At 41.2% G+C, this 15,951-nt stretch overlaps 1 protein-coding gene across 1 annotated transcript in view; it reads right to left on the reverse strand.

Moving 5' to 3' along the window:
* sema5a (sema domain, seven thrombospondin repeats (type 1 and type 1-like), transmembrane domain (TM) and short cytoplasmic domain, (semaphorin) 5A) overlaps nt 1–15,951 on the reverse strand; it is a 76,211-nt gene extending 60,260 nt beyond the window's left edge. The window contains exon 1 of the mRNA XM_061265994.1: nt 15,561–15,951. The gene's annotated coding sequence lies outside the window, so the exon portion shown is untranslated. The remainder of the gene's footprint in view (nt 1–15,560) is intronic.

Raw genomic sequence — 15,951 nt, forward strand, 5'->3', positions numbered from 1 at the left:
CATGGGGGCAACCCAACCCAACTGGCTTTTATAAAAACTTTCCACCACCTTTAGTTGTTTATTTTTTTCCAACCACATCATGACATCACTTTCGCAAGATATGACTTGCCAAAAAATGCGGTAAGGTTTACTCAGAGCCAATCCACACGTATTGTAGCGAACAAAAAAAAGCAATTACGCTATTTTGATGATCGCACAGTGTCCAAGCCAAAAGCATTGCAGAAGAAAAAGAATGCACAGACTGCCATGTCATTTGTTTATGAGTCTGTTCCTGTTTTGCCTCTAACAGAAGCTTGTTGTGGGATGTTTCCGATAATGTTCTGTGCCCTCCTTGTGAAGTTGATTTATCCTTTAATAGACCGTAAATTTTAGTTTTGGGGTATCTCTTGAAGCAGAATAGTCGGCTATCAGGTTCTTTTTGATGAATGAGGGAAATTACACTCTTGAATATTTTCTTTCCTTTTCATTTCCTCGTAAAAGCGAGGTGTCTCATTACCGTGGATTTCATTTGTTGAAAGGTCCATTGTGGAGCAAGCACGTGAACCACGCTATTTTTACAGCAAGCTTTTTGGCAACTTTACAAGTGCCCGAGACTGTCCATGTCTGCACTTTTTCTATTAGCCCGAACCCCCTTAGGTGGCTCACACAATTGTGTTATTCTTCTGAGGCCGTCTGTACGGTGCGACTACGTCTGCTGGCGATAAAAGCAGCAGAAAGCACATAAATAATGACTTAACGATCCCTTCCACACTAGTTTTTAATGATGACGATGGCGTTTTTCATCCACATGTGGCTCGCAGGTGCCACCTCTGTAAGTCCTACCTACTCTAAAAAAAAGTCTCCTTTAACTGTGCTGCCCTTATAGTAACCTCTAAGCCCCATTTACTGCATATATAGATGTTAGTCATGTGCTTAAATTCATCGTTCTCGCACATGTGCTTTCTGGGCTTGAAGAGTCAGCGCATTAATCATCTAGTCAAGTTTTTTTTTTTTATTATTCAAAGCGTGTGAACGAATGATGAATACTTGCATTTGGATGTTTTACAGGTGTAATATGTCCTTATGAGTAGCAGCTAGATGAAGAAAAAAAATATGTGGATATGAGCTACAATTTCAAATGCTTGAAAAAAAAAAAAAAAACACTATTGACCCCGAGCGAAGAAATGCCGTTACATTAACGATCGAGCCTCACTCCTTATTTTGATGCTATATGAAGCCAGAGGGCAGAACGATGATGATGAGAATGAAAATGAGAATGATGAAGAGTTACAGTAGGTCTCGGATTTATTTGCCACTTCTGTGGCTGTTTGGATGAAAAGGGCTCACAGGAAAATGTTTTTTTCGATGCTACACCATCAAATTGCATACTTGACCCTGAACTCTAACCCATCTCTTTCCACGGAAAAAGCATTCACAGCCCTCTTGGGATGGCTCAAGTGGTGCATGAACGTTTTAGTATTGAGTGATGGAGACTATGGAAGACAAATCTTTGGGTATTTAGACCACTTTGGTCTTTTTTTTGGGTGCAAAGCATCAAGTTTTGACAAATGACATGGTTTTGGGGACTCGTTAGATTATATGTCTTGAGTAGTATTCTTGTTGACAACTTTAATACTTCCATATGAATGCTTAAAGCGGTCAGCTGTGAAAAGGATTGACTAGGAGGGAAGCCAAGTGTAGGAATGAGCAAGTTTAATAGCCGCTGCAGCATTTGTGTTTAAGTCTAAAAATAAATTTAAAAAAATTAGATGAGACGACATGCAGCATTTTCTATTGCTTGGAATGAAAATCTTGATCTGCTTGTATTTTCTCTGTGCATTATCTTGATTCACAGAAAGGCAACAGATGAGTCTTGGTCAAGGGAAAGGTCGGATGTGGTCAAGCTAGCCTAAGGTCAAAATAGCCTGAGAAACTTGAGCCTTGTGTTTGTTTCACCGAATGTTGATTTACTTCCTCCATTCATATCCTCTTCCATCCGACTGCCATCATTATGGAACGCCGCAGGCTTCAATGCTCCATTCTTGTTTTTGAGGCATCAAAACAAAATAAAAGTCAACCTTCACGAGGACGCTAACTGTTTTTTCCACGAGTCAGGGCAACTTATAAGGGAGCCATCTGACTCTGGAGAAGCTTTCAAATCCCAGCGGGGCCACAGAGGCGGCGAGTCAGCACAACTGGGTGAAGGGGATAGAAAGATTTCATCAGCAAAGACTTCCAGCGCTGGGATAACCAAGCAATGGGAAATCAAATCCTCTATCTTCTGTATTTTGCAGGACTGTGACTTATCTTTGAGGCTCCAGGTACCAGTGCAGCTTGAGGGACCAGAGTCTCCATACTCAATACACAAATTTAGAAACAATGAATGAATAGTAGGCCTTCACCAGCCCAAAGAAAATAATCACACGAGAATGAATGAATTCATACTTTGACGAGAATGGTCTCTTCTTATGAATGTGTGAGTACGCAATAACAGCTGCTTTGTTATTCACGGCCAGCAGTATGTGTCAGAGCCCTTTTGCGGTTTCGCAGCAAGAACTGTGATTCTATTGTGACTAAAAGCAGGTCACCCATGAGGTTGGCCCGCTTTAAGTGGATTCAGAGTGTGGACACGACTTTGGAGCACAATACGCTAAGGGCTTAATTTACTAAGGTTTGCGTGAGCAACAACACGATTGCTCCAAAAAAAAAAAAAACAGCCGTGGAACCTGATCGGGTAACCCGCCACGCCCAGAACTGCATCTGCCAAATGCACAAAAAGTGCCACTTAATTCAAAGTGAAACGTGATCTTTTTTTTTTTTAATAAATGCCACAAACAAAAATGATTTGTGAGACTATCCTGCAATACAATTGGAGCTTTGGAATGATCATAGCCATACTATGAGAAATTTGTGCATGGACTGGGTCGTTTCAGAACACGGTAACAATTGGTTCTCTCCTGAGTTTTCAAAGTGGAAAAATATTACTTTTATAAGGGAACCCAGATAAAGAAAAATGGATCCTTTGCAATTATAACTAATGGAAAGCTACTATGGATACTTTTGTACTTTGGTGACGTCAATGTGTGATCCAAGCTGGACTTTCTTCTTCTAGTCTGTTTTTCCTTTCACTTTTGGCTGCTTCACTTATCATTTTGCACGAGGTGTCTTTTTCTTTGTCCCTGCACTACATCAGAGATTGGCTCGACCGCTGCCTCTTGAGAGAACCTGCTCAAATGTTGAACAATTTCCCCTCCCTCGGGCCTGATTGGGACAACGTGTCAAGTTGACGAGTCCAGATATGATCAACTCCATGGGGAGGATTCTTTTTGCGCATCTTTTGCATTCAAGAAGCGGGCGGCTGGGCTCTTTTGTCCGTTTATCTGCTCAGTGGCTTCTATCACCGGTGTCCAATCTTCCTTCTCTGGAACTCTCCTTTAATCTCCTTCTGTATCTGCGTTCCATTTTTGCCGCATCACAACCAGTGAGCCGTTTTATCTTTCAGATGTTATCGCAAACTTGGCTTTCGGGGTGGGATAAAACCGATGCGGCGAGCTCCTCCATTTCCTTTCCCCATTCATCTGCTGAGCGACGCTTCCTCTTTGATTTCCCTTCTGAGGCTCTGATTAGACTTTTCATAATGATTTCAAAGTCGTTATATAGTTTTATTTTGACTCCAGGATTTGTTTCTATTTTAACTGATCAAACTAAACACATCAAAGCGGGGTGCCTTATTATGCCCAACAACCAATCTCACACAACCTTCCTCCAATGTGAAAGCAAAAAAAAACCACGAGACACACATTAGTGCTAATTGAAGTGACTATACGTACATAGCAGCACATGTTGCAGTCTCTCAGGAGGCCGTCCCGCTTTACCTCAGTGAATCATGGAGCGCGGGATAAATCTGTTGTGCGTCTAGGGCAGGGGTGGGCAAACTACGGCCCGCGGGCCACATCCGGCCCACGGGACCGTTTAATCCGGCCCGCCAACCCTGAACAAATTGTATTACTAAACTTTTTTTTTTTTTGGTCATTTTGCCTGCAATGACTGCGTTTCGCCAGTAGATGGCGAAGCGCTCGCCTGCGCATTTACTACCGGAAGCCGTGTCAGAAAGCTCGGTGCACACTCACAAGTGCGTGTACGTACTCAGTAGTACGGACATGGTGCACTCTCGCTCTATTCTTATCAGTCCCGAATTTAGAGCGTGGGCTGTGACGACAGCATTCTTGTAATTCGCGCGCTGAGCTTTCAGATGCAGTTTTGCGCTAAAGCCACCCACAAACCTTCCCCTGGAATCCTTCCATTAAAATGAGTGGCCCGAAGAAAAGAAGTGAGTGCCGAATGTTAAAAGAGAGTGGCCAATTTGGCCCGACGTACGCGACGTGACGTTCAGCCACATCAACATCAACCCGTCACAGATCGAGGTAAACGGACCAACACCTCGCATCTCTCCTAAGAATTTCCACAACAAATTTTACTCCAGACTATGACGCACTAGCAAAAAAGGGAGACCAACAACACTGTTCCCACTGAAAATGAACGGGAGGCTCTCAAGTTTATTGTAAAAAAAATGCATTTTGAATATGATTTGTACACATAGCAGGGATTGAAACTAGCGACCATTCTCATTTTCAAACAATGCAGGATGCTCAAGGACATTGATGCACCACCTATTTGCGACTAATCTTAACCTGTAAACTTCTTAAGGCTTACTTTAAGGAAGTGTTTCCCGTTTCCTCACCTCTGTTACCAGGTGTTTGTGAGTTAAAACTCTGCTCTGATTTTCAGATACCCCTCACCGTGTTGCTGTTTTGATTACTTTATTTGGATGTATGCTTTCACCGATTCTTCAAGAATTCAAGAATATTTGGTCAGAATGTTTGCCGTTTGATGTGATCTCATAAGATAAACATCTTTCATTAATCTGACCTGCAGGCACTGAAGTGATGGAGACTGCTATTCATAATAACGTGTCGTATTTTATGAGAATCACTGATAGCAGTTTTTTAGTGAATTATTATTATTATTATTTTTAATGCTGTTAATAAATGCATTTGTTTTCAAAAAACTTGTTTGGAATATCCATGCTTTACTACCTACTAAAGGCCAAAATCTTTTATGCAATGACCTTTGCAGGTCGCTTATATGACTTCACACAAAGCCTACCTCCATCTGCTCCTGGTTCGGCCCTCCGGTCCAAATTTAGAACCCAGTTCGGCCCGCGAGTCAAAAAGTTTGCCCACCCCTGGTCTAGGGAAATCAACTAGTCAAGTGTCGCTATCTAACGATGCTGTTGCTTAGGTTCCAAATGCCTTCCTATTTTCAATAAATAGGGCAGTCTGAGTATTTGACAGTAGAATTCAAACTGGCACATGATACACAACGATCAACAAGCAAATGGAAATTATTATGGATTCAATCGTTAAAAAAAAAAAAAAATTAATAAGATTTTTTTGAGATTATGTATTTTGTAACTTTTTAGTAAATTCTACTGTGTAGTAAACCTCAGTCACCCCGCCACTAATAAGTATGCAACTCTAACACTTGAAGTGAATTAATTGAAAGTGAAAACAATTACCGTGGCGACCGACCTCTGCTTTACTAGACCAGCAATCGCCCACATGGGTCTCTCAAAGGACCTTATGATTTGCCCACGGGGGTATTTTAAAAATAGCTTACTATTGAGATTGCGTCTAATTTTTGTTGCTATTTTTCTTTTTTTAAATTACACTTGCATTGGTGTAAGTTTGGAGATGACAAAATTAAAAATAAATATAATAGTGTCTACTGAATATCACAATACTACATAGAAAAATAGAAATTATTCTATGTAATATTTCAACCAATTAATAAAATTTACATGATCATCTTTAAAGGGAAATGTACTTTCGGCAGTTTACAAACACATTTGATTAAGGCTCCGTTAGACACATATAACCATATCAATATAATTTCTAGTAGTAGTGTGGTTGCTTAATAAGTGGAAAGGAATGTGCAGGCTACATGAATTTGTTTTCTTCAAAGTATTGTGGAACAGGAGGTCCGGAAAGGGAGCATATCTCAAGGCCGATGGGAACGCGAAAAACAACTCGTCTTTGTGGTCCAGACACCTGTGCTGAGCAGGGGAAAACCCAAACGAGGAGGAGATGACCACAGACCATCGACCAATCACCACACAATCTTTTGCATGTTTGAATATTCATATTGTGTTTCTTTAAAACTGGGCAACCCGGAAGAATGTGTCGTCTTTCTGGTCACGAAGGCACACGAGTTTTTGTGTTAAGGACCCAAAGACCCAGGCGCCTGTATTAGCTTGCTTTGTCAAGATTAAACAATTGGTAAATTCGGTCTGATTGATCTACTGGTCTTCTCTTTGACAGAACGAACTCGCAAAATTGTTAGGTGCGCCAGTGTGTGGATTAGAACATAGCAATTTTTGTGTTAAGTGTTGATCACAATTTGGAGTCAGATCAATAGCTAAAATCCGTATCCTAACAGTTTCTTGGTGACCCCGACGTGATGTCAAGAGAAGGGTAATTGACAAACTCGTGGTCTGTGTCCAAGTCATCGGACAGTTAGTCTGGGACAGCTGTCTCCCGGTCGGCGTACCGTTTGAATAAGGAATAAGCGCACAACGTTGAGCTGGTACGACGTCTCCTAAACCCTGAGCTCATCAATGATAAGGTAAGCAGAATACCTGTTACTATATGTCGAAATTCTGCAAATTGAAAGAGGAAATTTAAGAGGAGACTGTCGTTCAGATCAAATAAGGTGTGCAAGCTTTTAAAAACAGTTAAATTCCGTGGTGGGAGGGCGGGCTCCTCTGTTCTTTTAGAAACAGTTAAATTCCGTGGTGGGAGGGCGGGCTCCTCTGTTCTTTGAGAAACAGTTAAATTCCGTGGTGGGAGGGCGGACTCCTCTGTTTTGCTTCGTCGTGGCGGACAAGGGTGCGGTGACGATCGCATTCAAATAGCTGGGGTGCTTGTGAGATCCCCGAGGAGAAGTGAGGCCTCCTCAAAAAGTATCCGGTGGTAACAGTTCCTCCTGTGAGAGACCAGACCGCTAAAATATCCAAAATGTGCAACCAAATTGGGGGGAGTGTGTGTGTGATGAGAGGAATGAATGGAGTGAGATTGAGAGGAATGTATGCTGGAAGTGCAAATTGTGAGCTACATGAGAGATGGATTCGAATCCCTTTGTCTGTGTGTTCTGTGTATGTGCGTAATCTCTGTAAAAGTTTGTGTCAGTCTATCGTCGTTCGTCTGAGCTCTGCGCGAGCACTTTGTGTATTGGCGTGCGTGCCGTGCGGATGCGTGTGTGTATGTGCGGTTGTGTGCGCGCTCGCTGTGTGTGCGTTTATGTGTACATGTGTGGTTGCGGGCGTGTGAGGAGGAAGATGGGATGGATCAGAGAATGTTCAAGAAGGAGGGGGCCCGTTCGGCTCATACCGGCAAGGGTGGGGGCCAGCAGGACATGCGGGCCTGGCCAGATTGTGACGTCAACATTGATACAATGTTGAGGAGAAGTGAGAGAAGAGAGGGGGGCTAACTTGTAAATAGTGATGAGATAATTGCTCAATTGATGGGGGTTAATAATTATCCAAATTTTAGTCACATGTTTTGAGGGACCACAGCAACAACATTGTATTTGCAGGCCATTAATTTAGTTGGTGATGACAGTGTTTAGATAAGTAGATTGTTTTATCAAAAAATGTGAGAGTGAAGGAGGAGGTTTGATTTGTAATCTGGCATTTGGGTGCCACTTTTAAGAGTCTGTGCAGGAGCATAGATTGTTTTGGTTGTTTTTAAAGATATATTTAACAGTTTATTTCGGTGCAGTAAGGATATAGCAGTTTTGAAAGACTTAAAATCGAAAGCAAAATTACATTTTAATTTTGACATATGGCAGCTAACATGAGGATGGCAAATAAATAAATGAATAAATACTAGCTCAAATGTGGCATGTGTTTTAAATTGGGCGATAAGGCATTCACTTTCGAGCCATTTAGCGCTGCTGACAACAATAATTTATGAGATGGTAAATCAAGGAGGAATGTCATAGTTGGAACACAGGCGCTGTATGACCTATAGATTGAACAATAACATTCACCGCATATGTTGTGAATTGTTAAATTATATTACAGTTTATTACAAAAGATTTCGGAACTTTATTTGATGATAAACACTGGAACGAGGATTTTAGCCGTGTTAATGGGTAGGGTGGATGGATTGCTCAGAAGAAAAAAAGCATTTGATAAGGGCGGCTTGATAGTAAGATGATGAGTGTGCGCAACTGATAGGATACAAAATGTTAATAGGAAGATTTGGGGTGTAAGAAACAAATACTACACAGGAAGATTGATAACACAAAGATAGTTTTGTTAAATTTGTGTCCCAGTGTGTTCTTCCCTAGTGCGTGGCACGATTCCTGAACTGAGTCCTCTTACTCCACTGGCTGTCTCAAAATCAACAGAGGACTGTCCCTGATCATGAGACACCTTTGAGAACAACAGAAACTGCTATCATGCTTGAAGGGGGCAAGCACAGCTTTTCACAGGACAAGAACCATACAGTTGGTGGAATACACACAGTTGCAGATCAGAAAAGAAAATGGACTGAAAGAACAAAGACAAGATGGACGCATTTGAGAGTGGCGGACGATCCAGCCCTGAATCATCATCATGAGAATTTAAGAGGAGAGGCTGCTAAAGACTTGCATGAGTCACATGAAGTCAAACTGGACACATTGCTAAAGACTGCTGAAGCATTACAAAGTTGGTGGAGTGTGGGACAAAAGGGATGGAAGTGTGTTTGGGTGCTGGGGCGGACATATCTGAGGAGTTTTGATAAAAGAGGGAATAATAAGGCTGCTTATTGACACTGAAACGGGGATAACAACAAAATACATAGATATGGACAGCGAAGATGCACTAATAATAACAAATCATACGACAGCGTGATCAGAAACTTTGCAAAGTGGATATTGATCGATAGAAATTAAATTTATCAAAACGACAGAATTTAATTATACATCAATTGCGACAATTGATTTAAATGACACTTTATGATAGGCATTTATGGTTAGGGTTAACAATCCATCCATCCATCCATCCATCCATTACTGGTGCGGCTTGTCCTTACGAGGGTCACGGAGGATTCACAATAATAATTAGAATTTGTAATTTTTGGAGAAATTGTGTGTGAAGGCGAAGAGGCTGAATACAAATTCGGGGAATGCTACAAGATTATGTTTAAAATTAGAATGTGTTGAATTGGTCAGAAAATCGATGAAAATACCGAAAGAATTTTGTAAAATTGGGCGTGAATTTTAAAGTTGAAAATTTGAAATTTTTCACAAGTGGGAAGTTTTGGAATAGGTAGGCATAAGATGAATAGTTAAAAGAAATTGAAAAGGGTTGAGTCAGTGAAAGAATAATTAGAAATTAGAAGGGAAAAAGGGAATGTTGCAAAATGTTACTGCAATGTTGAAAGTGAAAATGTGAAATTTCAAGCTAGAAAGTGAGAGAAGGTGAATTGGAAAGTGAAAGAAGGTTAATTGGAGGAATTATGTAGAAGAAAATGAGAAATATTGAATGTGCCATGAAGAATGAATGGTGAAATATTGGCTTAAAATGTATAAATTTCTCAAAAATCGTAAATATTTAGAATATTTGGCATGAATATTTGGAATGTGTTAAAAGTGGAATGAGGTGAATCAGATGAATTCGTAGAAGTAGTTAAGTTAAAAAATGAATAAATGAAAAAGAGGCAGAAGAATGCAGAAGAAGTTGAATAATGATAAAGTCAAGGCAAGGCAAGTTTATTTATATAGCCCACAAGCAAGTCTCAAAGGGCTTCAAATGTACAAAAATTGACAATTTAAAGTACAGGAACAATAAGTGTGAGGGCCACAATGATGATCATGACAGCAAAAATATTCCTAATTGGTTTTGATAGGTAGAAAGGGGGAGCGTGGAAGGTTTTCAAACTTTGTGATATAGCGTGACTCCATTATCAAAAGTAAGCATTTAATTTTAAGAATTAGCATCAACAAAAATGAGAACGATAATCTTCAAGGTGATAGCGTAAGTGGCAGGAGGAAGCTGTGTATATTGTTTTTAAACATTATTTTTGGTATCATTATTTTTTAGGAGGGTCAGTTATGCTTGTGAGAAGATGACTGAGGGAACAAGGTAAAGGGAAAAAAGGGAGTGCTCTATAAATTGTTGGTTCTTTGCCAGAGGTAGTTATTTGGAGGGATGAATTTAAACTGAAAGCCAAATGGAACTGTTTAGTGGAAGAAATATGGGAATGTGGAAATATTACAGCTCGTCACAAAGTGTCAAATAGTCTAAGTGTGAGATGTGAGCAAACTAAATGGGGAGTTAAATCATGTTCCAGCATTATGCATATTGGCAAACGATGAGAGGACAGGAAACCAGACAATTAGATATTAACTTTGGATTTAAAATAAAAAAGGGAAATTTTAATTGAGGAGAAAATTTTGCGTAGGGACGGTTGTTTTTTACAATTTAATATTGTATGTTTTTATGTGTGTGTTGTGGAATGACAGTTTGTTTGTAATGGTGTATGAATGTCAAGTCTGTGCTTGTGGTGTGGTGTTTGTGTATTGTGAATGGTTGACATGATTCAAAGTTGGGGTGATGTGATCACAGCAGAGGATAACATTCCTCTCACCTGAAAAATATAAAGATACTACAGATTTGAAAAAGCACAATTGATCAGGACTAATTTTGGACTAAATATGGGTTTAGGATTACTCAGGGGCACCATCGACAACAAAACAGTGCGATGGAGAAGGCCCATTTCAGTAATATGGTTAGACAAGACAGAACTGGTATTGAACGTTAAGACTTTGGACGATTTGACGTGTGACAACTTTGAGCTCACCCGACGGGGTGACGGACTAGGTGGACAGTGACCAAATGTTTGACGCTTGAGCTTGCTTGCGACAAGTGCACGCTCTGCTTTGTTTTTCTGTGTGACTTAATTTTTTTGCAGCAGCAGCAACAGCCACCAGCCAAGGAGCGGATTGCGCGCTGCTTGCGTAACTTGTTTTCGTTCTTGCAGGTTGTCAATTGCGTTCGTGGAAAATTTGTATTGAATTTACATGAATATGTTAACCTTTGCCCTTTTGGTTTTTATGATGAACTTGTTGATGACATGGTTTTCAGGACATGATCCGCGGGCGCCAGGATTCATTTTATGACTGTTTTTATTTTGATACTTGATGTATGTTTTTGTGTGTACAAATGTCCGCTATCAGCAGGGCTATAAGCTCACTGACAGGAGTGCGATGATTTTTGTTTGTGTTGCCGAGCGTGTGGTGGACGAGCTAGAGGTTCCGCAGGCCTGGCTACAATGAGTGTGGTGATGAGAGGGGATGCTTAGCAGGTTCCTTTTGATACATAATGACACATTGGGTGAATGTGTCAAAAGGGGGAGTGGTAAAATAGAAATGGGTGAGTATGTGGTAAGATAGAATTGGGTGAGTAGGTTGTAAAATACAAATGGGTGAGTAGGTTTGTAATTTTGATATCCAAAAATTTTTTCCGAATCCACTTGTTTTTAAGCTTTAACAGGACATGCCAGAATTCAACTAGCAGTGATGGAAGGAGCAGAGGAAGACCAGTGACAACTGGTTGTGGTGTGGTGACAACAAATTATAGCATGGCTTGCCAAAGGATGCATAGGGTATCTGTGCCCTCGTGTCTTTTGTGCCTCATAACCACTATAATGCCTGTAGTGGTTGTCCCCATTGAAACACAGAATCTCAATTGGAACATGGAGTCCCCACTGGCGGGGCTCCTGAAGTGAGCCAAAAGAGACGTTTTGCCCCCATGGTTGAGCGACAACGATCCAACATATATTGACGCCATAGGTGTGCCAGATAAGTATGAATTCGTTAATCAAGTGTCCTCGGGATTCAAAAGCATTTTCCTATGGATCACCCCCAATAAAAATGTATCATTTACAGCGGTCCATGAACAATTGGCATTGATGTCGTTCCAAAATAGAATTGCGTTGGACATGCTATTGGCTAAGGAACATGGTGTGTGCGGAATGTTTGGTGATGCATGTTGTACTTTCATCCCCAACAACACAGCGCCAGGGGGCCGACTGGCCCAGGCGGGAAGAAAGGACCGACAGCATGCTGGTCGCTGCTTGCTAGAGTAACGGGTGATGACCTCATAAATGAGGTCATGAGAGGGAATAAAGGGAAATGTACTTTCGGCAGTTTACAAACACATTTGATTAAGGCTCCGTTAGACACATATAACCATATCAATATAATTTCTAGTAGTAGTGTGGTTGCTTAATAAGTGGAAAGGAATGTGCAGGCTACATGAATTTGTTTTCTTCAAAGTATTGTGGAACAGGAGGTCCGGAAAGGGAGCATATCTCAAGGCCGATGGGAACGCGAAAAACAACTCGTCTTTGTGGTCCAGACACCTGTGCTGAGCAGGGGAAAACCCAAACGAGGAGGAGATGACCACAGACCATCGACCAATCACCACACAATCTTTTGCATGTTTGAATATTCATATTGTGTTTCTTTAAAACTGGGCAACCCGGAAGAATGTGTCGTCTTTCTGGTCACGAAGGCACACGAGTTTTTGTGTTAAGGACCCAAAGACCCAGGCGCCTGTATTAGCTTGCTTTGTCAAGATTAAACAATTGGTAAATTCGGTCTGATTGATCTACTGGTCTTCTCTTTGACAGAACGAACTCGCAAAATTGTTAGGTGCGCCAGTGTGTGGATTAGAACATAGCAATTTTTGTGTTAAGTGTTGATCACAATTTGGAGTCAGATCAATAGCTAAAATCCGTATCCTAACATCTTGGAAAAAAAAAAATGACAGCGCAGCTAGTTTTTTCTTGAACCTTTCCAACAGCCTCTTGACTTGATCCTCCTTTGAAAACCTCAGCTTTGGGGATTATTTAATGATGACCCAAATAGCGCCCATCCGCCTCTTTACAGGCATCTTGCTTTAAAAAAAAAAAAAGAAAAGAAATCCCGCTGCTATTTGAGGGGGAGTTTAAGGTTGAGGAGCGGGAGAGAACTTCCACGCAGTAAGAGTGCTGGCAGGTCACTGCTGCTTAAGTGGCGCTAATTCCTCCTGACATGTAGACATGTTTGCGACAAACCACAGACACTTATTCTTGGATAGACACAGTAGTGACAGCTGAGTTAATAGCGTAGCCAGCATTACATTGGATAAAAGGCTTGCTGGAATCATGAACTCCACTGACCTTCAGCAGCTGTCAATCAAAATGAGCATTATTTTAACAACCCCGCTAGGTGTACCTAATATTGTGGTTTGTGCGTGGAAATGAAAAAGACTTACTTCTAAATAATCTCTATGGCAACTGTCTGGCCTGGACAAAAGCCTTTCCCATCCTCGAGTGGTCAGTCCGCTGATGGACTGGTCACCGTGGCAACATTGCATCGTCCCTCTTAAGTATCAGCGATGATGTTCTTCAAAGAACAACACCATAGGGTCCTTGTCGCATCGATATTTGGAAGAAGTGTTTTTGAGTGGAATGAACTCATCAGTGGCAGCGGGTTAAAGGGGGGGGGGGGATAATGTGGTTATAGTGTATAAATAGAGAACGTCAGATTAGGGGAGACGACACAGCGGGGAGCTTTTTGACTAACTTTACTTTCTAGGAGAATTTGCAATAAGAGATTTTTAATGTAGTCCAATTTAAAGTGGCAGGAATAAATTGATACGACAAGGATCAAATAGAAACACAGTTGAGAGATTGGCGTAGGAATCTGAAAGTCATTTTACAAGGTTTTCCTTTCAAAAAATGAATTCAAGTCAGAACATTAACTAAACCAGCATCACTGAATGTATTGTTTTACAAACGTATGCATTCCGCTTAAAAACGTACGCTGGACCATTAGGCACTGGCGATTTCACTATTGGAACATAACACACAAACTGCTGAATAGGTTTATATTTCATATTTTTGAAAAATCAGCTTTAAGCTCAGTTAGAACACATCTAATGTTAATGGGCCGTAACAAAGAAAAACTAAAAATAAGCGCCTTGGCACGGAGCTAAAACTAGAACGGAGTGTGTGTCTGTGTGTGTGTAGGTTAAAACAAAATAGCCCAAAGCCCCATGGTGCATATGTCAGATAAATAAGCCAACAAAAGACCTAAAAAGAGCATTGATAGGGCCAGAGGGTAATGACTGTTTAGTTTACATGTGCATGATAATGCCTGTCCACTTTCACTCCCAGTGGAACTGGAAGCACCCCCCCCAAGGGAAGCCATACCACAAAGGTCAGCGACAATAGCCTCCTCATTCATGTGGTCGTCATGGCAACCCCACAACCCACCAGAGTTACAAGGGTCATTGTCATCAAGGAATTCTACGGGCGAAACTAATTGCTGTGTTTGCGTGTCTGGACTTAAATAGCCATCATACTGATTGGACGTGATGCAAAGGAATTTGAGGCTTTAAGAATATAGATTGCAATCATCCAGGAGCGCAGGATGATTTCTCATATTTTGACATCTCTCATTCAGTTCTTTCACGACGTCACTTTGCATTTTTCCCCGCGCCATCCCTGAAGAACTTCTGCATCTAATAAAGACCAGGATAGTGGAAGTCTAAACTAATTCCTCCATCTGGATGGCGGTCTTGTGCATCCTCCAGGGTCTGAGGTTGTATTATCAGCGCAGGATGACTGTTGCTAGCACGACAAGGACAATGGGAAAAAAGTATGTGTCGTTATACAAAAATAGATGTACGAAAGTTTCTTTTAATAGATGAATAGATTGATGGCACTTAAACAGTGTGGTCCTTGCTGTGACTTTCTCAAGCCTCATGTGTGGTGTAGTTCACATGGGTCATGTGACATCATTTAATCAGGCGTTGAAGGAACGGTGCTGTTTTGCGAGTGGCAAATCGGACAGAAATTGATTGATTAAAAAAAAAAGCAATAGATGGATACAGATAGACAGAATGCAATGTCCTCCATGTGCTTCTTTAAAGGGTGACAGACAAACAGAGATAAAAAGACAAAAAGTACACATTTATCAAAGCAACAGCTCCATTTTTTTGCATGCAGAACAGAGTAAAGCAAAGATAAGTGCTTTCAAGCAGATAAGGCAAATTAAAAGGAATTCTTTGAAGCAAACTACTCGACAAAGCTGTTAAAGTCACTGAAGAGTGGAAAACCTTTATTTATCTATGACAAGTAATATCAAGTAATCCTAATAATTTTGCATAACTATTTTTCTACTGTCATAAAATATTAGAAGTCAGATACTATTTGTTGAATGGGCCAAACATGCTGGAGGGGCCGGCACTCTGCCAGCGCCACCAAGTGGTCACAGGAGGCGAAGCATCATTTAAAAACTTCTCCAAAACGGACTTGACTCAATGTGCGGCTGTTTAATCATCAACGCATGTTATTTTTGGACTTGCATAGATGACGCAAGTTCAGCCCAGTGAATGTTTAAAACAAGAAAAAAAAGTCAATGAATAAGGTGCAATATTTAACAATGTCAGAAAGAGATGAAATGATTACTGGTTTGCTTACCTGGTGAGGTGGTCAACTCGTAGTCATTTAGTTGAGATCCACGCTGCGTGTCTTGTCCGTGCAGTAGATGAGTGAAGAACAAATATGCATATGCGTGTATATCCCCAATTTGGCGTCTGTGCTCGGGACAGGATCGGAGCCTCAGCCAAAGTGTCTCTCAGCAGAACCTCCTCCCGGACCACTCGCTTCTATTTCTGACCCACGTAGGAGAGCGCGCCGTGCAGCATGGCTTGAAACCGGACACTGCGCCACAGACAATGTGTGCCTCCCCCGGGGAGAGGAAAGAAAAGGGAGGGAGGCAGGGAGGGTGCGTAAAACCCAAAACGAGAGAGCGCAGAGAAAGATAACTTTACTCCAGCGAGAGATTGTGGAGGGAGGGAGGGAAGGCGTG

This window comes from Syngnathus typhle, linkage group LG19 (assembly GCF_033458585.1).
Source record: "Syngnathus typhle isolate RoL2023-S1 ecotype Sweden linkage group LG19, RoL_Styp_1.0, whole genome shotgun sequence".
Classification (NCBI taxonomy): domain Eukaryota; kingdom Metazoa; phylum Chordata; class Actinopteri; order Syngnathiformes; family Syngnathidae; genus Syngnathus; species Syngnathus typhle.